This window comes from Tursiops truncatus, chromosome 10, assembly GCF_011762595.2.
Source record: "Tursiops truncatus isolate mTurTru1 chromosome 10, mTurTru1.mat.Y, whole genome shotgun sequence".
Taxonomy (NCBI): Eukaryota; Metazoa; Chordata; class Mammalia; order Artiodactyla; family Delphinidae; genus Tursiops; species Tursiops truncatus.
This window is the reverse complement of record NC_047043.1, coordinates 32,243,415-32,265,781: the sequence shown is the minus strand read 5'-3', so window position 1 is coordinate 32,265,781 and position 22,367 is coordinate 32,243,415. Positions and strand designations below refer to the sequence as shown.

General features: G+C 44.1%; 1 protein-coding gene and 1 long non-coding RNA gene across 20 annotated transcripts in view; one reads left to right on the top strand and one right to left on the bottom strand.

Annotated features, from left to right (window-relative positions):
* Positions 1-22,367, bottom strand: part of TRERF1 (transcriptional regulating factor 1) — a 296,865-nt gene that overhangs the window by 95,040 nt on the left and 179,458 nt on the right. The gene's annotated exons all lie outside the window — the stretch shown is intronic.
* Positions 7,334-13,997, top strand: LOC109552509 (uncharacterized). Its single transcript, XR_002179316.3, has 4 exons — positions 7,334-7,683; positions 9,031-9,168; positions 11,395-11,461; positions 13,464-13,997. It is a non-coding gene; the product is annotated as an uncharacterized lncRNA (long non-coding RNA).

Here is a 22,367-nt window from a genome sequence, read left to right as displayed (position 1 = left end):
ACAGAGGTGTGGAATTCAAAATGGTGCTGAAGGGGTATCAGTCTTTGAGCTACTAACAGAAGCTCAGTGTCCTAAGTTAGATGCATCTATTCATTAAAATGGAATTTACAAAGAAATTAGCAAGCTCCACGGTTAACCTTTGAAAAGCAGCTCTCTTGCTTCTGAGAATCATGGGCTGGAAACTGGAGCAAAGGTAGATCTACAACGGTGCCACCTTGCCTCCTCCCTCCCTATGCTCCATTCCCGCCTAGCAGGACTTCAGACGGCTTTCCCTGAATCCAGCCTGCAGTGCTGCACACACACTTTGGTGGTGATCAGCCTCGTTGCTGGAATGGGACCTACAAGATGCCCTTCCACACCATAACACGCTTGTACTGTACTACCATTCACATGTAGGAAACTCCTAGGAGCATCTGTTTTTTCTGTGGTGATGATTCAACATATATTTGTTTTTATTTTTATTTGTTCACAGTTGGTCTATGCCCAACGGCTGGCTGGATAACCCTCCAGCCATTCCTAACCCCTCTTGCCCACCTCTACTCCCAAGGCTGGAAAAGCTTACTAATCCCTTCAAGCCTCCCTTGCAGCTTTGGGGCAACCACATCTTACTCCCAAGACTGACAAGACAAGAAGCCAAAACACTAAGGAGGGCAAAGCAGAGAAACTGAAAACACTCCTGTCCTTGACGTCATTGTGGAACTGCCAGATCAACACCAGACACCACTGTGTTCACCCCAACTTCTTGTTTTATGAGAGGATGTGTTACTCAGACCACGATTCATTTGCTTTTCTGTTACTCATAGCCAAAAGCATGCCTGTGGTCTTTTCCTATCCCCGACTCCTCTCCCCGCCAAATGCTTCACCTCTTTGCCCACTTACTATTTCCATCTAGTTTTTGCACCAGCCTCCAGACTGCTCCATTTTCCCTTATTCTTTTCCTATTCACATCCTCCACTCCCAGCCCATAATATAACAGGCTCAGATGCCCAACCTCCATTTCTGAAAGGTCAAGTCTGAATGTCCAGTCGTTGGTCCTCATGCAGCAACCTCTTCTGATCTCTGGCAACTTTAGCCTAGCTACAAATTTTACCCAGACCTGAAAGAACAATGAGTAAATTCCATTATCATGTTCCTTTACTTCTTGGGTTACTGTTATGAGCTAATAAAGGTATGTAAGGATATTTCTCAAGGGCATTTATATTGAACAGATCTTGAATTTCATAACAGGTATGCAGACTCAGCCAGCTCATCCAGGCTGACACACCAAGACAGAAGGCCTTGAATAAGGAACATCTGAGAGCAGATGTGTAAACAGAAACACAACGTATGAACTAGCCCAGTGCTCTTCCTAACACACACTGATGTCATCTGGACACTACTTGGCTGGGCCCTGCAGCCTCCCTCCAGCACTTATCTGGATATGTGATTAGGAAAAATATATTTTAATTTTGATTAAGCTTAAGATTTCCATCTTTCAGTTTACTACTTAATGCACATTCAAACCGACATGTTTTCTGCAACTATGGACACGCCTCAGCCTCCTTCAGGTGGCGAAGCGCTGAAAGGCAGGAACCGGGTCCAAATGGCACTGCGTCCTTCCACGCTGCACCCACCCGGGGCCAGGTCTGATCCCATCCCCCAAAACAACAGCAACCAAGTCAGAATTAGAAATTCTATGGCAGTTGCCAGTCACAACCAGACAGCCATTTCTTACCTGTACCTGCTACAGAAATGAGTCACAGTTTCAGGGCTCCCTCATCTCAAGAATGATTCACAATTTTTTGTGACTCAGACACACCACCCCATTCCTGCTCTAGTTCATCAGGAGTGTGGAGTGAAAACTTCAAGGGATGGACAAGTATCCCAAGAGTAACCTGGGTGGGGGGCAGGCAGGCAGACCAGAGAGGGATGGGGGTTCACCAGGGTCATCACACAAGGTTGAGCATATTCTCCAACTGCAATGCTTGATCTGCCCAAACAGGAATCTTGCTGCCACGTTCAGATGTATTCATCAGCACGCAGACTGATCTATTTGTTCTTTTACAGCGGGTATTTTCCCCCTTCCTTAGCTTTGTTTCTTCTTCACATACCACACAAAAAGCTTCATAGGGGTCACCTTTCCCCAGCCATGAATATGAGCAAGAAAGAAAACTCTCTTATCAGATCACATTAAATTAACATTTTGAAGATTCTTCTGAAATGATCAATTTCTTTCTGGAACTTTCTCTGACGAGTACATCACTCTGTCATAACAGAGCCAGCTGACTGGTGTTTAAAGCAGAATCTTTATGCACTGAGCACTTGCCTATGGGTGCTGGGAAATTGCTCAGAACCGATCACCCCAAGGCCCCTGTGGGTTCTAAGGTGCTGAGGGCCCATGGGCGGTGACTGGCTCCCAAGGAGTACCCCGCTTGTGTGCAGGAGTGAGCCCAGCCCGGTGGCTTCCCATCACATCCTTCCAGATTTGGCTACGGGACTTTCATGACCCCAAATCATTTACCAGCAGAGCAGGGGGTGGAAAGAACAAGAGGCTTTATAGATAGAAAGCTCTGGGCATGAACCCAGCTTTGTGTGACCCCAGGCATCTTACTTAACTTCTCCAAGCCTCATTTTCTCATCTGTAAGTTAACACCTGCCCTGCAGGGCTGTTTTAAGAAACACAAAGAGTGCGGGAAGTTTCTGGCCCAGCGGGGATGCTCAACACTCCTCGATTACCAATAATTTTCCTCCTTATCACCATAGCGAGGATACTCCAGAAACACACTCACTCACCTATGTGATGCAGAATCACTTAAGCGCAGGTACTGCCTGGTCTGTGTGTGTAGCCGGTCAGGGTTTTCATTCTCTGGCACGTCCGTGGGTCTGCCTCAGATTCTAAGGCCCCAGGGATGGGAGCGGAGTGAGGGCAGGGCAAGGTCTGGATAACGTAGCAGAAGAAGGCACGTTCCCTTCGGAGATGAGGTGCCTGTTACTCTTCTGGGAGATGTGGTTTACCATCACAATTCAGTGGGTTAGCCAGCTATCTGAATGATGCAGAGGCCCCAGCTCTAACCCTGACTCAGCTACTTCTTCCAAAGCCATGGAGCCCACACCCCTTCCACAGCCCGCTGTTTGATGAATAAAATGATCACCAGTCACAAAAAGCAAGTTACCACAACCTCCCGGCACTACCAGAAGCAAATGAAACATCTGTTCCTCAATCCATCTTGGACGTAATGGGGATAGGAGTTTCGACTTTATTTGTAGCAAGGATGGCACTGAAGTGTTCAATATCAATTCACATGCCAACACCCCTCTTTCCTGCAACCCCAGGCTTTCGTAATTATTAGTGGAGCCATCTGCTCAGACAAATGAAATGTGCAATCTCCTGTACATATAATTAGTGAAGTCATTTTAATTAATTAAACAAATTAATTAATTGCAAGGAGAGTGCAACCATATCTTAGGAACTGCATCCAACTCATTTATTCTGCATGTGTCTAGTGGGCTCCTACTGAGGGCAGAGCCCCACACTCGTGCTCTGAGAAGATGAAGATGCTCCTGGCATCTTCACCATCAGTAGAGATGGAACCCAATATGTAGTCGCCGATGACCATCCATTCTGCTGAGGGTGACCAATTCATCCTGGTTTTACTGGGATTGTCTTGGAGTCAAAGTTCAGGTCGGGAGAACCCCGCTGATCCCAAACAAACCAGGTCATCCTGCTTCTACTTGACCTGAGTCCAAGTTCATCACTGGACACTTACCACTGGAAAGACAATGGCTAATATTGGGCATCCTGCAACATGGCCCCCTGCCATAGCAGACACTGCTAATCGATTAACGAGCTCCTACTTGCTTCCAGACTGAGCCAGCTGCAAAGCCATCTCACCTTTGCTCCAGGCAGCCACTATTAATCACCCTGAATAGGAGGGTCAGAAAATTAATTTTCCATCTATGCCCTAGAATCATAGAAGCTCTAGGCTAGCAAAGACTTTTGAAGTCTAGTAATCACTCATCCAGAACTTAAATCCCCTCTAGAGTATCCTCCACAAGTAACCAGCCAGTCTCTCCTTATATACTTCTAATGACGGGGAACTCACTACCTCTTAAAGCAACTCTTCCTATCTTCAATAGTTTTGGCTGCCAAACTCCTTCCTTAAATTACTAAAGTGTCTCTCTTATCAGTCTCTTTTTGGGGACCACATTATGGTGCTTCAAATAATGAAACACAGTTACTAAATTCCTCCCAAGTCTTCCCTTTTCCAGGCCCAATTTCCTTATATGTTACTCACATGACTTGGTTTAAAGCTGGAGTGCTGTCCCAGTCTTACAACAACCCACCTAAGCCCCTCTTGGGGTGTGGTACCCAAGGATGCCCCCCATGCCAGTTACCTTGCTCCTGGCAGACTCTCTACTCTGCTATAGCACCTGGCAGCTCCACCAGGCACTGGCTCATACCAACACCCTGACGCCATTTCTGAACGTGCTACTGTTGAGCCACAGCTCCATCCATCTGCCACAGGACTTCCCGGGAGCTTAGCAGTCCCGCGACAGGAGAAACCCCATGAGATGGTAAGAAAATATCGTATAAATTACCGACTGCCAATTTCCCGGTTACAAACAACTTGCTCTAAAGGTCTGCTTAAAAGTAATTGTTCAGAATCTTGACAGCATGTAGCCACAGAAACCATATTTTAAATGATGGTTAGACTCCCAGGCCAGCCCACAAAAGCCTTCTGAACTCATAATGTACCTGCAGCATAAAACTAACAGTGCTATTTTAACTCCACGCAGCCACCATTTACATTATGGTTTCCACGGTAACACACTCTGCGCTCCATTTCAGAGAACCAGACACAAAGTAAACCTGGTGCTGCATTTACTCTAGGTTGTCCCTGTGGGTGGCGGGGTGGATGGGGGTGTTGACCTCAGGGGAGAAATGACCCTAGTCACTGGCACCCCAGCTCCGTTCAGACCCACAGGTCCTTTAAAGTGTGTGGTCCTAAAGGTCCAAGGGCCTACACACATGAAGGCCTGCCAGGACCAGGTGAGCTGTGAGGCTGCTGCCCGGAGGCCATCGGGAAGGAGGCCAGTGATCATGGTTATGGGGGGGTTTGGTTGTGTTTGTGGTGCTGGTGCTTTTCAACCATCTCCCACAGACCCAAGAACGGGGATGGTTCTCAAAATCAGAAATTTAAAACTAGCAAAGTCACTAATGATCGCGTCCCCCTCTAAGTCCTAAGAGGGATAGTTACAAGCTGGTGTTTACGGCGATTGGAGGGGAGGGAGAAGAAGATGCATTGACACCGAATGGACAGCAGTGGGGATGCCGAGCAGAGCTCCTGAGTCTCAGTTCTTCCTTGTGGAAGTTCCACACCCTTCCTTCTTTCCGCCTTGACCAACCAGGCCACCCTCCCTCCCCGCCCCCGGCGACCCCGAGAGCTGCTTCTCTTCTGAGGAGACTATGCAGCAATCAGGAAGGTAGTGGCCATGTCTCTGGGGCATCCGCCTGAAACAGGAGCAGCTGCACCCACCTGGAGGAGGGCAGGTGTTTGCATGGACAGAGCTGGGCCTGGACCTGGAGACCCCGCCACCCACTAGTGCCCTGGACTTGCTAACTACGGAGGCCAACCTCCTCCAGCCTCAGCTTCCTCATCTCTACACTGAGCACAGTGTCCTCCTCGCAGGACTGTCGCGACTAATAAATGAAAGGCAATAATAATAACAACTGAACTATTTGGTAATAGGTCTTCCCAGCACTGCTCTCTATGCACTTGGATGAACTCATTTAAACTGTACGAGAACCCTATTATTTCACAAAGGAGGAAACTGAGGCCCAGAGAGGGTGGGTTATGTGCCCCAAGTTGGGCAGCTAATAAGCAGCAGGACCAGGATAATAGATAAAAAGCTGCTTTGAAACTCTGTCATGTTACCTAAACAGTGGTCATTCTTATCATTAATGACCGGCACAGGGCCCTGCCTGAATGCCCAAGTCTGGATTTTCCACCACAGGGGACCTGAGTGCATCCTGCCCTGAGCTCCCAAGGCTCAGCTGGTGTCTCCTCCAGCCCCAACTATGGACCTCACCCTGGCAGCCTCTCAGTAGTGCACGCTGTTCGCTAAACATTATAGCCCCCGTGCTGGTTCAAAGGCCTCCCCCTCACCTGACCACCCTGTTTAAAACCGTGAAATGCACCTTACCCCCCTCACTCCCTCTCACCTTCCTTATCTCATTTTTTCCCATAGCACTTATCGCCTACTAACCTACTACATATCGTATTTATTTATTGCTGGTCTCCCCAACAAGACCATAGGTTCCAGGAGGGCAAGGAATTTGATCTCTTTTGTTCCACGCGTTACCCCCAGCACTGAGAACAGTGCTAGACATGCGGGCAGGCACTCGGTAAGTATCTGCTGAATGAATGACAAATTCATCTTTATTGACATAGCAAAAATGTCCATAACATCTTGTTAAGCAAAAGAGAGCAGGCCCCTAAATTTTATATAAAACGATCCCACCGGGGCTTCCCTGGTGGCAGAGTGGTTGAGGGTCCGCCTGCCGATGCAGGAGACACGGGTTTGTGCCCCAGTCTGGGAAGATCCCACATGCCGCGAAGCGGCTGGGCCCGTGAGCCATGGCCACTAAGCCTGCACGTCCGGAACCTGTGCTCCGCAACGGGAGAGGCCAGGGCAGTGAGAGGCCCACGTACCGCAAAAAAAACAACAAAACAAAACAAAAAAACCCGATCCCACCTCTGTAAATATATCATGTGTGTGTCTGAGCACATGTGTGAAGACACAGAAAAAAAATCTAGAAAGATACACATGAAAATGTTCATTGTGACTGTTTCTAAGGAGTAGGAGTAAAAACAGTTTTAACTTCCTTCCAAATGTTTTACAAAGACCATGCATTATTCCTATATGTTTCTAAACCTATTTATAGTTGAAAACGAACACACTTGTGTTGCAGCAGAAGCATGCAACTAGTTATTAGCGACTGAAGCAGGAGGTCAGGACTGGTGGCAGCACAGAGTACCCACCTCCCAGATGGTGGGCCACACAGCATCCCCACTCATCCATCAGCAACGCCGGAAGAAATCACAGGATTAGGTCGACAGGGTCTGGCACTCAGCAGCCCCTCCTTCAGAACTCCTCCCAGATCCAACCCCACTTTCCTGCCTCTCTGGAGCAGTCTCAGAATTGTTTAATCCTGTGATCATTTGTAAATTACACCTGAAGGTTCCAGAACATGTAAAGCAAATCTAAGACATCAAGTGAGGTATTTTGCAACAAAAAAATTCACTTCGCAGTTAAAAAAAAAAAAAAAAAAAGCCTCATTCTCTCATGCCTGTGTTAAAGAGGAAGTCAGGAGGGCTGAATTCCACCCAAGACCCTGGGCCTGGCTCGGGCACAGCCTCCGACGTGTTCTGCATACAGGGGCTCACAGGACACCCACCCACGGACTCACACGCTCCGTCACACACAAATCACCGAGGCACTGACCACAACGACACGTGCAAAGTGAGGGCCAGCTGTGGGCCCGCCACAAGGCCAGGTGCTGTGAGGTGGAAGGAAAGGCAACCTAAGATGAGACGTCTGCCTTCAAGGAAGGGCTAACACACGAGAAAGGCGGAAGAAAACAATCACCCTTAATGGAGCGGCACTTACTAGCCGAGTAGTAAGAGTTCTGAGAACAAAGCGGTAAGTGCGGGAAAGGAGGCTTCGGGGAAGAGGGCAGGCTGCACCCAGGCCTCGCTGAGAGCCGGGCCGTGGTGCGCCCACAAGAGAGGGGCTGAGGGCTGAGGCTGGGCCGAGGCAGGTGGGCCTCAGTGCCCGCCACACGCCCTGCCGCCTCCCCTGCCCTGACTTGCACGCAGAGCCTGCTGCTCTGAGCGCCGCATGTGTGCGGAGAGCCGCCCCCAGAGAGGGCACACGCTCCCCGAGCTAGATGAGTTTTGCCTTGAAGTGACAGAAGCTTTCACAGCTCGGTTGATTTCAGGAGGCAAGTGGAGCCAGAGAGGAAGAGAAGGCAACACTTGCAGCTGTGTCCTGAGCCAGGGACTCTGGTCAACCCACAGTGATTCAGAAAACGGTCTGAAAGGCCTCTGAGATGCAGGCAAGTCTCATGGCTTAGCTTGAAAGAGCTGGGGTAGAAATAGCAGAGGTGGAAAGACAGAAAGAAAGGAGGAAAAAGGCCAAAGCAAGAACCTCAAAAAGGGAAAAGAAATCAAGAGAGCTGGCCAGGGTAGGGAAGGGAGCAAGTGGCATCTAAAGAGACCATCTGTCCTGGTTTGCCAAGGATGGAGGGGTGGCCCAGGACTCAGGACTTCCTGGACGAACACCAGGACAGCCCCAGGCAAACCGGGACGAGTTGGTCAGCCCAGTGGTAGCATGTCACTCGGGGATGCTAAGGGGTTGCTGACCCCTTGGTGCTCTCCCTCCCTCCTTCGTGGACCTGTCACTGCCCACTGGCACCCCCAGGGCAATGGGAAGGATAAGGAGGTCAACATACGGACGTGACCATGTGCCTCTCCTTCTAGCTTGAGTCCTCTCATCTCAACCATGCAAATGTCTGAAAGGGTTCAGGCAGCAGAGAAAATTCTTTACTGTTGTTGTTAAAATAACACCTAGAATCACAGCCACTATCCTTTACTCAACTGTTTCTCAGGCATTGGGCTCACCAGCTGCCCAGCTGGGAGAAGACATGGCGCTCCGCCCTTAGGGAAATGCCACATCTGTACACGGAAATCAGAAGCAGCAGAGGGGCTGTCACACCCAGCTCCTGAACGCACCCCTGTCCAGTCTCCATCTCCCTCTGCCCTCTCAGAGCTTCATTTCCCATCTGCCTCTCCCCAAGGCAGGTCCTGAGGGGGTGAAATCCACTCACTCAACAAGGACTTACTGAGCATTTACTGTGTGACAGACACTGTTCGGGACCGTGGAGAACACAAAGACGTTACGGTTCAGTGGTGGGGGGCAGGGTGGGGCTGGTGTAGAGAAGGGGAGAATCATTCAATAGTCGACACTTAGTCACACTGCCCTTAACAGATGCCAGGAACCGTACTGGGGGAATAGAGACAAGTAACCAGACAACTGCAAAACCATTCTAAGTGCAATGATGGGGATGTGGGGACACCTACCCCAGTTACTGAACCAAATACCAACCCACCTCACTTTAGCCTGGAGGTAAGTGCTATGGAGAAGGAAGGGAGGGAGGGAGGGGGGAGGAAGGGAGGGAGTGGGAGTGAGGGGGGAGGGAGGGAAGGGGGAGGAAGAAGGAAAAGAAAGGAAAGAAAAGAAAGGAAGGGAGGGAGGGAGGGAGGGGGAGGAAGAAGGAAAAGAAAGGAAAGAAAGAAAAGAAAGGAAGGAAGGAAGTGGGGAAGGAGGGGGGAGGGGGAGGGAGGGAGGGGGAGCGAGGGGGGAGGGAGGGAAGGGGGAGGAAGAAGGAAAAGAAAGCAAAGAAAGGAAGGAAGGAAGGGAGGGAGGGAGGGAGGGAGTGGGAGGGAGGAAGGGAAGGGGGGAGGAAGAAAGGAAAGAAAGGAAAGAAAGGAAGGAAGGAGGGGAGAAAAGAAGGAAGGAAAAGTAAGGGAAAAAAGAAGAAAGGAAGGAAGATAGGGCGGGAAGACGAAGCACTGACCTGAAAGAGCGAACCAAATGATTCAGGAGATAAAACCATACATAAGACACAATTAGTGTACCACAGGATACAGGGCAAAGTGCTAACCTGGAATACAGACTTTCAGCACAAAGAGACACAGAGCTGGAGAAAGTCCACAGCTTCCCAGAGGAAGTACAAGTAAAACCTGAGATGAAAAACTGATGAGGGAGAGTTTGCCAGGCAGAGAGAAGACAATAGGCACTTGTGATTTTTCCCAAAACATGAAAAAGCAAGTGTATGGTCGTTACTCAAAATGTTTCAAAATGGCACACCTACTCACAGGTCTCTGGTTTAAGTACTTGGGGACCTTGCCAATGGTGACTTCCACAAATGTAAGTTACATTTAAGTGGAAAGACAGGCATCAGATCTAATTTCAGCCGTCCGGGCTACGGAGGCAGGGGGTCGAAACATACTTAATTTTGTAATGCAGATCCATGTGCACGCTCCTACACACACACACCCCTCAGCCCCTCTCTGTACGTCTATCCTCAAGGGATCCAAACTCCATCTTTCTGTTAGAAGAACTCCATAATTCAGGGAAAGGAAAACTGAATTATTAGGGACCATCTACAAATTAATAACTGGGAATCGACCACATTGTTGGTTTGCTGTGATGATATTCACACAGTATGAATAGAAAGGCCACGTGTGGTCTGATGGTGCAGTGGTTGGTCAATAAGAAGTTAACAACTATTGACTGACTGTCTATTTAATGAAGAGCCCTGAGTTGGTATGGGGGGGCGGGGGCGGTGAGGAGGAGACCGTGCACGGGATCAGTAGGACGAAGGCAGGATACAGTGAAAACAAATGGAAGACTCATAAGACACTGAGCCTGGTCCTAGCTCCACCACTGACAAGGCCCTGGGTGAGTTGATCCCACGGTGGACTTCACTTCCTCATCCGCAAACATGTACTACCGACCTACTTCTCATTTACTGAAGTGAGAAAACGTAAGCCTGAATGCTGGGAAAAGCAGAAGTCTATGCCTCTACAGTGTCGTGGGATTTGGAGGTGCCTCCCCAGCTTCCCTACCCTACTTTCCCAACAGTCCCCTGAGTCCCCCAGGCAGTCATCCATCCCATCCCCTCCACAAGGTACTGGTTCAGGAAAGCACAGGATCTAAGTCGAGCCAACCGGGGGCAACTAGACTCAATGACAAGCCTTTGGCTGACCCATCAAGGAAGCTTTTTCTCCCACTGGATGAGAACGGGAGCCTGGGCTGACATCTTGGGGGCAGAAGGGGAGGTCATGCCTGAGAAAGGAACTAGCAATGAAGGAGAGAAACTGTGTCTGAGGCACCTCATTTGAGCCTTTGAGAAAGCCTCACCTGACGCCAGGATGGGCACTCCATCACATCAGCCAATGCATCTTCTGGTTTTGCTTAAACCAGTTTGGACTGGCTTTCAGTTAATCTGTCACCTAACTGACATAAAATGAGAGAAAATATGGCTAATGAATGTTATAAACCTCTCTAGTCCCTCACCAAATCCATAAACTCCCCAGGGATTCGCTTCCTACCTAGTGTCCTCTGTCCTCCTGAGGGGGTGAACACATTAGGGGGGTCACTCAAGGAACAAAAAGAAGAAAGGCAATCATAAGCAGTTGAGTCTTCAGTGATTACTGGGCCTGCCTTTGTTTGCTTCCTGTCCTCTGAGACCAGTGAGGGTCCTAGTGATGGAAGAGATAGAAGGGGGAAAAAACCCCTCCATGATAAGCTGAAGAATCAGTTTCCATCTCAGCTCTACTTTTGCAGGCTTCTTCCAGATGTTTACTTATTCTCTTTCATGGTAACCACTGAAGAGCCCAGAGGAACAATACAGGTATCCCACTGATTTATTTTATATCTTAAAAAATTACACAGGGCCTGCAGTACTGAGCTCATGTTCAGATTAAGTTTGCTGGAAATCTAATTTGGGATGAGTAATTTAATTTAGCTACTACAATTAAAAGTGGCGCAGTATTTGTGTTTTAGAGGAAAACCGTATTAGATTCATGTAATCTTATTAGGTGAATATCACATTTAGATCACATTATATCTGGAACAGACATATACTGAATTGATTTCTTTCATAAATCACTCGAAAGACCAAAAGAGACTAACCTTCTCCCCGGTCCCCGCCCACCCACCTGACACAGGTCAGAGCAGGTGGTAAATGTAAAAGAGGCCTCGTGGAGAACCCCGCTGCAAAGTCCTGGAATTCATGCACCCAGAACACCACCTACAACAAACTCTTGCATTTTGCAGTGGAGTATACTGAGGCATTGATGGACAAGAGACTTGCACAGGGTCGCAGTCAGTGAGTGGCAGAGCTGGGACTACAGCTCAGCTCCCTGACCCCTAGTTTGGGTCCCTGCCACTCTACTACATGTGTTTTTCATAAGACCTAACATGAAAAACAGCCAGAGGGCCTCTGAGACTCCACTGCTACTCACTTAGCTAAAACCACGGAGTCGTCAGATACCATCTGACGTCTTCCTGCCTCTCCTAAGTATCCTGGGAAGATACAGAAGTCGGTCTCAGTATCTCCATGGGTGACTTAGACCAGCACCCCAAAGCCTTCTTGTCAAGTCCATTTTCTTGATGACTACTTTCAACCCCCTGACTCCCAGATAACTAAAATTCACATTAAGAACATTCAAACCATATGATGGGTCAGAAGAAAAGAATCTGCATTGCTTTTTTTAAATGGTATTAATCTCAGCAGTACTGCTAACTGGGCATATTCAGCGGGTGTGATATCACACATCAGGGTTCCAAGTATAGAGTTTAATCCAAAAAAATTAGGTTATGAAGCAAAATCGAGGCAAGGAGAAGTTAGATAAAAATATTTGTAACGTATGACAAGTTAACACATACTGCATAAAAATCTCTTATCAGTGACCGAAAAAAGATGGAACACTGCAAAATAAAAATGAAAAAGGATGCAAAGAGGCAATTCACATACACACACACAAAGATTACCAATGGCCTCATGAAAAAATGTTCAAACCTATTACTAAGCAAAGCTTTCAAATTCAAACAATGCAATACTGTTCTCAACAAATTGGCAAAAACCAAAACCCAAGTATAATGCCTAGGACAGTCAAGGGTGCTCTGAAATAAGAATCCTCAAACACCACTGACGAGAGTGTAAATTAGTCCACATCTCTGAAGGCCCATCTGGTAAGATGTATCACCAGCCTTAACACTAAGCAAGGATCTTCCCTGAGGAAATGATCAGAGGAATATTCAAAGATATACGTACAAGGGCAGTTACAGCAGAACTATTCATAATAACAAAAATCTAGAAAAACCTAACTACTATATAGAAAAATGGCAAAATGAATTATGATATTATCAATACAAGGAATAATATGTAGACATTAAAACTCATGTTTTTGAAAACTTTAAAGACACAGGGGAATGCTCACAAAATGATGCTAAAATTCAACACCCTTAATAGGATAATTCCATTTTGTAAAGAAAATATATATCACATATTTTATATGCATTATAAATGCAATATATATTTATATGTGTATAATATATACTTATATGCATTATAAATGCAAATTTATTGCACTATAAGTGCGATAAATGGCGGCAGATTCAGCTAAATATCCAACAAATATTCACACTCCTTTTCAGAGTGTAGAGATTTCACTGGAAAGTGGCTGCCCAGCCAAGGACTTCATTTCCCAGCATCCCTTGTATCCCCATGGCACCATGTTACTATTCCCACCAATGGAATACAGACAGAAGTGATGTGCAGCACCTCCAGGCTAAGGTGATTAGAAAGTGATGTGCCTTCTCCGTGCTTTCTTCCTCCATCTGCCAACTAGATGCAGAGGACCCCAAAGCCCTAGGGAATGAAAGAGCCATAAGATGGAATGAGCCTGGGCCTCTGAATCACTCATTGGAGGGCTGACCACCAATCAGGAGCACCTATGTTGGACTGAGTAAAAAATAAACCTCTACTGTGTTAAGTTATAATTTGGAGTTTTAATTGTTTCTTCAGCAAGTGTTACTCTAACTAATACACACATATAGAAAAATTACTGAAAGGTAAACTACCAAATTTAATCTGATGCACTGTACGACAAAGTATAAGGTAAATTATTTTCAAAAGTGTATTCTTTCCACCACAAACATGTCTTATTTTATAACCAATAAAAATATTAAAAAATAGGGGGCTTCCCTGGTGGTGCAGTGGTTGAGAGTCCGCCTGCCGATGCAGGGGACACGGGTTCGTGCCCCGGTCCGGGAGGATCCCACGTGCCGCGGAGCGACTGGGCCCATGAGCCATGGCTGCTGAGCCGGCATGTCTGGAGCCTGTGCTCCACAATGGGAGAGGCCACAACAGTGAGAGGTCCACGTACCGCCATAAAAAAAAAAAAAAAAAAAAAAAGGGACTTCCCTGAAGGTCCCTCAGTTAAGACGCCATGCTTCCACTGCAGGGGACAAGGGTTCTATCCCTGGCCGGGGAACTAAGATCCTGCGTGCCATGAGGTGTGGCCCCCCCAAAAAATATATTAAAATAAAAAAGCAGACTTTAGAGGGCAATGCTATATAATGAAAACTCTCAATAAAGTACTGAATAAGGTTACAAAAATTAAAATGTAGAAAATTATAAAGGCTTAAAGAAAAGAAATCTAGATGTATAACATTTAAAAATCTACTAAAACAATTCCAGACAAATGATTGTTCAAAAATGATCCAAAGTTAAATGAAAACAAACTAGGAAATACTGCAATTTATACAATATATGAATAATTAGTAACCTTTAATATGTAAAGAGCACTTATGAAACAAGTGAGGGATACATACAATAACTGGGGGAAAAGATATAAACACCTAGTCACAAAATAAAAAATACTAACATACACTTATAAAAAGACTTTCAAGCTCACTAATAACCAAATAAATGCAAATTAAGATCATCTTTATCCTTCTATCAGATTGGCAAATATTTAAAATATTGTGAATATAGCATTCAATGTGGCTGAAATTATGATGAAATGGAGGGAGTTCAAAATGGTATCATATTTTTAACAAATACTTTGGCATGATAGAAAAAAAAGCCTTTAAAAAAGACTTTGTCCACATATTTGTCAAAAGAAGTAAACAAGTATGCAGAATCACTTTAATGGGGAAAAAAGATGAAACAACTTAGATACCATCTGTGAGGTACCTGTTAGATAAATAAATCACGGCATGTGTGTGTATATTCACATATTAGAATAATAGACATAATTTTAAATTATGATGAATATCTAAATGTACTAAAGTACAACAATGCCCACAATATAAAAAAGCAGTATACAAAACAATACAGATAGTATAATTTCTTAATTGCTTAAAAGTATATATGTATAAGAACTTATGTTGTAAGTGCATAAGGAAAAATATAGAAGGATTTTTATCAAAATGTTGTTCTCTCCAAGGGGTGGAACTATGGGTGACTTTCATTTCCTTTTTTATACTTTTCTATATTTTATATGTTTTCAACCATGAAAATATATAAATTTTATTTCTATGATTTATTATGAAAAAAATAATAAACATATACAAAAGTAGCAAGAATATATTTACCCATTGCCCAGTGCCTACTATCACACATGGCTGACTTTATTTCATCCATACCACTCTATGCCTCCTACCCTGGATTATTTTAATGTAAATCCTGGATATGTCATATATACATGAGACATAAGGACTTTTTATAGTTAACATACTCAGACTCTCCATTGTATTATTTTAGAGTAAATATCTGATATTCCATTTGTGAATAAATGCTTTAGCATGTATCTTTAAAACATACCCATAATAACAAATCACACATAAGTATTAGTAATTTCTTAATATCAAATATCCAGTCAGTGTCCCAATTTCCCCAATTATCTCATAAATGTCTTTTTACAGTTGGTTTATTTAAATCAGGATCCAAACAAGATTTACATTTGCACCTGGTTGGTATGTCTTTTGTCTCTTTTAAAGTTTATTATATAGTGCCCCGCCATCCTTTTCCAGGCCATTTTATTTATTGAGAAACATATGGGTCATAGGCCCAAGAACTTCCTGATTGCATCCCCATGGTGTCTTTTACCAGGTTCCTCTATTCCCTGTATTTCATTTCAACTGAGATTTAGTTTTAGTGTCTAATCAACTTCAGGTTCTATTATATTTTTTATAAGACTATTTCAAATCAACTGTATTATTTTTATAAGCAGACAAAACAATAAAGCTTAAAAAAATGTTAAAGGAACTCAAAGAAACACCAGTCTTTCTAATTCATCCATTTTAGCAATTCATTAAAACGCAGTATCCAAAAGTTTTTTTGGAAGGCAGGCTAAACCAATGCTTTTTCACAGGAAGGATGCTCAGTGACTATTGATGGTCTGATTTATTTTCCAAACACACTGCTTTTAAAGTTTAAATCCATCTCCTCTTCTGCCTCAGTGCTGAAGTCCACCATCCTCTGAGCAATGGCACACCCTCCACTGGAAGCTTACATCATCCTATAATTGCAATTGTCTTCAATTTTCCTTTCTTTCTTTTAAAAATAATGTAAGCACATAATTGAAAATATGGAAATGAGAGAAAATGAAAGAAGGAACCACTCTTAATTTCACCCCTCTAACAGAGTCATTGTTACCTATACACTCTGTACCATCTTTATTAGGGATAATATTTTGGACCAAATTGTAATCCGTGAATACTGGTTTGAATATCCCTTTCATTAACATTAAATACATTAAAATATTTGTAGCTTATGGTAAGGGTATAAAAAAGAGCAATAATAAATATAGTGTGTGCATAGCGCAGCTTGAGGAAGAGAACTTTACTAATCCCCTACACAGCCTCTATGGCTGCTCCCTCTTCCTAGCCTCGCCTCCCGTCACTATCTTGAATCTTTGTCTATGTTCACGTAGTCTTATAGGTATTGCCACATGCACGTGGATGTCTAAAAACTGTATCATTGGTTTTGCATGCATCTGAACCTTATGTAATTGGAATCACACTGCAGCTATTCTACATCTTGCTTTTTTACTTAACGTTATGTTCCTGAGAGCCTTCTGTGTTGTCACAGCTGCTATGGTTCATTCATTTTAACAGCACAGCTAATATAGCTACATTCCACAGTAAGACTATGCCACAGTGTGTACTGCAATTTCTGCACATAAAATTATACTGTAAATATCTTGTCACAATGCTATGTATCTTCAAAATAATTATTCATTATAGTAGAGTATTATGCTGAGAGAAGAACTATTTAATTTTATAGTTACCCAACTGTTGGACATTAATGGTGTGAGTGTGTGTGAGTTTGCTTTGTAAATAATGCATCAGGGAAGCATCATTGTCTAAACAGCATAGTAAATATTTTGTATTATTTCCTTCATGGAGGGATGTGGGAAGATGGTCCACAGAAGTGGTATTACTGGATCAAATAGATGAATGAATAACATGATTCTTTATTACACTGTAAAACTGTTTCATAATATTGTAATGACATCAGAATTGGGGATTATCATTAAAAACGGGTTCTTGGGGCTTCCCTGGTGGCGCAATGGTTGAGAGTCCGCCTGCCGATGCAGGGGACACGGGTTCGTGCCCCGGTCTGGGAAGATCCCACATGCTGCGGAGTGGCTGGGCCCGTAAGCCATGGCCGCTGAGCCTGCGCGTCCGGAGCCTGTGCTCCGCAACGGGAGAGGCCACAACAGTGAGAGGCCCACGTACCGCAAAAAAAAAAAAAAAAAAAAGGGTTCTTTTGCTAATATGTTAAAATAGTACTTTACTGCTGTTTTAATCGACATATCTCTTATTACAAAATTGAACATTTTCCATATACTTGTTTAGTGTTATTAAATATAATAGTGTTATTAAATATAATGTTATTCAAGTGCTCTACCAAGGTTTTAGTACCTTTCTTTTTAATTTGTTGAGCATTTCACATAACAAAGATTAATTCCGTCATGTTACCGCAAATTTTTTCCCAGGCTATTGTTTCCCCACTGGTTTTTTACGTAAAGAAATCTTTGATTATCCTGTAACTTGATGGGCTATTCTTTCTCTTTTTGAGTGTTTTTCTTTTGTTTCCAAGCAATATTCAATTCTACTGATTTCCTATGCATCTACATTTTGCACTTAATTGTTTGATTCATCTGCAATTCATTTTGATGAAGTCAAATGATTTTTTTCCAAATTGCTAGACATCAAAATTATTTATTGAATAATTTTCCTTTCCCCATTGATTTGCGATGCCTTCTTTATGATTTATTACATTATTTCTGCAAGAGTCTATTTCTGAACTGTCCTAGTTCACTTATCTACTTCCTCCTCTTCTGCCGGCCCCACAGTGTTTTAATTACAAAGGCTTCATAATGCATTTTAATATCTGGTAGGACTACATATTTTAATATCCAATAGATCTAATTCCCTTCCCCCCAAAACCATTTTCATAATTCCCCTTGAGGTTCTCATCTACTTATTTTTCCAAACAGACTTAAAACCATCTGGTGAAATTTTTAAAAATCTTGATGGGACTTTGAGAGGAATGGCATTAGACTCACGAACTAATTCCAGAAGTATCCAAATCCTGAATTTTAATCTCACCATTTAGAAATAAGGTCTTTAGTTAATCTCTTTAACTCTTCTTGGTTTACAACTAAGCAATCTGTAGTTAATGATTATTTTATTCTTTTCTTTACAGCATTTATTCTCTAAAGTTACTATTTTTATAACTTTCTGCATTGGCTTTTTGCTTTGATCTCAGTCATATGCAATGATACCTTTATGAGGCTCCAATAAAGTATAATGCCAGTGGACTGTATGAACTCAATCTTCCTTATCAGGTTCAGGAATGGTCATTTTATATATTCCTTTTTAAGTGGTTTGTAGAAGTTAGAAGTTGAATTGATTGAATGCATTTTTTTGTTTGTTAGTTTTGTTTTGTTTTGTTTTTTGCAGTATGCGGGCCTCTCACTGTTGTGGCCTCTCCCGTTGCGGAGCACAGGCTCCAGACGCGCAGGCTCAGAGGCCATGGCTCACGGGCCTAGCCGCTCGGCAGCATGTGGGATCTTCCTGGACCGGGGCACGAAGTTGTGTCCCCTGCAACGGCAGGCGGACTCCCAACCACTACGCCACCAGGGAAGCCCTGAATGCACTTTTGAAATTAATGAGATTATTACATATTTTCACTTAAACCATTTAAAATATTTCATTTGATTCATTATGTGAATCAAATGAAAATATATGTATGTGAAGCCATTCCTACATTCCAGGAATATAACCCACTTGGGGATGGTGGAACATTCACATACTCTAGTGTTGAAATCGACTCACTAGAATTTTATCTAATATTTTTACATTCCTAAGCAAGACTGGTACAGAGCCTCCCTTTGGGGACTTGCCAGACTTGTTATCAGGGTCATGTTTGCTTGAAAGTAGGATCTGGAAGTTTTCCATCTTTTTTCTAAATCCTGGAACACTTTACATAACACAGGAATCATTGGTTCTTCGAAAGGTTAAAAAAATTTTTCGAAGTCCTTTTTATATTTTTAAATATTCCACCTGGCACCTAATGTCCATGTGGACATGACCGTGTTTGTATACATGACACTGTAAGATATTGATCTCTAATGGAATGGGGAGTAGTTTTATTGTAATTTACTGCCTTTTCTTCCCCAGCTGAAAAGGGAGTAAATGTCCAAGATGATGTAGACCTAGGAAATAACCCATTTTCCCAGGCTTTGGTTCCAAGAGCCTCCTTTTTAGAGGCCCATCAAGGAAGGTATACAAGGTGGTCAGAGAATATTGAATGTTAAACCATCCAAATTTCATTGAGGCTGACCAAATTTGGCAACCACAAATGTACCACTGACATATGGAACTAAGAAACCTAAGATCTGAAAAGACAAGGGGATCACCAGTCTACCCCAGGTCACCTCTAGTTCTGTGGTAAAGGTATTCCAAATTTCTAGTCCACAGGACCATCTGTTCCAGCTATAGAACACTGCATCTCTTCCACAGCAGTAAAAGCTCCTAACTCTAAGGCTTTCTCTGCTTACTGCAAGGCTCCTAGACCAAAGACCCTGCAAGCACTTCAAGGGGACCATAAATAAAAGATTTAGCATAGCTATGGGCTGAATGTTTGTCCTCACCCCCCAAATTCATATGTTAAAGCCCTAGCCCCCAATCTGATGGTATTAGGAGGTGGGGCCTTTGGAAGTCAATTAAGTTAAAATGAGTCACAAGGGTGGAACCCCCATGATGGGATTAGTGTCCTTATAAGATGAGGAAGAGACACCAGAGCTTCCTCTCTCCACAAAGAAGAGGTCATGTGACCACACAAGATGGTGGACACCTACAAGACAAGAGAGGAGGTCTCAGCATAAAACTTACCCTGCTAGCACCTTGATCTTGGACTTCCTAGCCTCTAGAACCATGAGAAATAAATTTCTATTATTTAAGCCATCCAGTCTATGGTATTTTGTTATGGCAGCCCAAGCTAAGACGAGAGGGTTGTGGTAATGTCTGCCCAAAAGAACGCTGAGCTGTAGCTATGCAGACTGCGTAGCCTGCTGTAGAATGAGATACACCTTAGGAGAAACAAGTGGTACGGAGTTTGAACCAATTACAATTGAGCGTCTACTAGAACATGCAAGGACGGTGCCGTATGAACATATGTGACAATATAAATAGCACTCAAAGAGTGACAATGCCCAGGAATGAGGCTGTGAATAGGGCAGTAACTGCAGATGTAAGCGTGCACAGAACAATCTGCTCTTCCTTGACGAAGACACATTTCAGTTCATGTCCCCATTCACAGAGGATCCATGAAACGTTAGAGATCGATGAAATGTTAGGACTGTCGGTCAAGGTGATGAGTGTTAGGATAGTCTGGCAGGAAGACAGGGACCTCAAAACCCTCTTTGGCACTAGGATTCCATGATTCCATTCAGGATTTCACAAATGCAGGCAGTCTTTTTCTCCCCTCAACAAGGGCAGAGATGTTTTCACACCAGTCATGGCCTCACACAGAAGCTTAATCCCTGGCTGGAAGGCAAAACATCTTTGTGGCAAAGCCAAGCAGGAATGTGAAGTGAAGCAGAACGAGAAACATTTTATTGCTGTTTGGGTCTTCGTTGCTGTGTGCGGGCTTTCTCTAGCTGTGGTGAGCAGGGGCTACTCTTTGTTGCGGTGCGTGGGCTTCTCATTGTGGTGGCTTCTCTTGTTGAGGAGCATGGGCTCTAGGTGCACAGGCTTCAGTAGCTGTGGCATGCGGGCTCAGTATTTGTGGCTCGCAGGCTCTAGAGCGCAGGTTCAGTAGTTGTGGCGCACGGGCTTAGCTGCTCTGCGGCAGATGGGATCTTCCCAGACCAGGGCTCAAACCTGTGTCCCCTGCATTGGCAGGCGGATTCTTAACCACTGCACCACCAGGGAAGTCCCTGGTTTGGAGGTTTTTTTAATGACTTCAAAAGACATCTTAAAAAGTCATACTCTTTTGGCAGTTCCAAGATGCAACTGCTGCTACAAGTACTAACACTTACCAGCAACTGACTGATGGACACACTGCTTTTCTCAAAAGTACCCTTTCCCTCCTGTGGCTTTTCAGACCAAACTAAGTTTTTTGTGTGTGAGTGTGTGTGTGTGTGTGCGCGCCCATGCACACACAGAGACATAGCACACAACTGAAAGCCAAATGAAATTCAACAAATTTACCATTTTTAGGGTTAAATTGTGGAAAAAGAAAAAACTATTGACATGCCTTTCCATTTGAACTATTTAGATACTGCAAAATTTTCTTCCTACCGGTGGGAAATTAAACTAACAATTCTAAGTTAATGACTTGAGGGTAAACAGTTCCTTCTTTTATAAAATGAATTGGGTTTACCAAGACTTGCGTTTAAGTGAATTTCTCCTGTCCCTTTAAATCAAGTAAAGGCATGATTTCAGCGAATTCCTAGGCTTCATGAGAAGCTTCAAAAGAAACACGATTTTTTGCCCTACAGTTGCACATTAACTCCACATCTCCCCAACACCTGTTATGCACAGATGCAGGGAAGCATCCACCCTTAATGTTGTTTTCACGGGTGATATCAGAAAAATCAGAAGAGTGCAATAAATTATTCCTAAAGCTGAATGTTTTCAATGTGAAGATTTTATTCCTTAGTCTGTCTCCTTCCTACTATTTTAGGATCAAGATGGTCCTTTCTTTCTTTTTTTTTTTTTGCGGTACACGGGCCTCTCACTGTTGTGGCCTCTCCCGTTGCGGAGCACAGGCTCCGGACGCGCAGGCTCAGCGGCCATGGCTCATGGGCCCAGCCGCTCCGCGGCATGTGGGATCTTCCCGGACCGGGGCACGAACCCGTGTCCCTTGAATCGGCAGGCAGACTCTCAACCACTGCGCCACCAGGGAAGCCCCGGTCCTTTCTTTTATAAGAACTGTAGTGATAGATGTTAGGTTTTTAAAAACATCCTTCCTTGGCAAAATGAAACCTTGGTAGCCCTAAGCCAATCCCCCCAATTTTGTTTTGGTAGTTTCTTGGTCCAGACAAACTACATTTGAGAACCACTTGTCTACAGCACCCTCTGAACCAAGGAATTCAGGGTCAGTTGTCCAGTTATCACTAGTTCTCATCTACTTATCACAATTGTGACCAGACAGCCTTGGGGGCAACAAACAACCTACAGAAAATTTAAGTCTAATTTTAGTCAATATTCAGGGGAGTGGGGAATGAAAA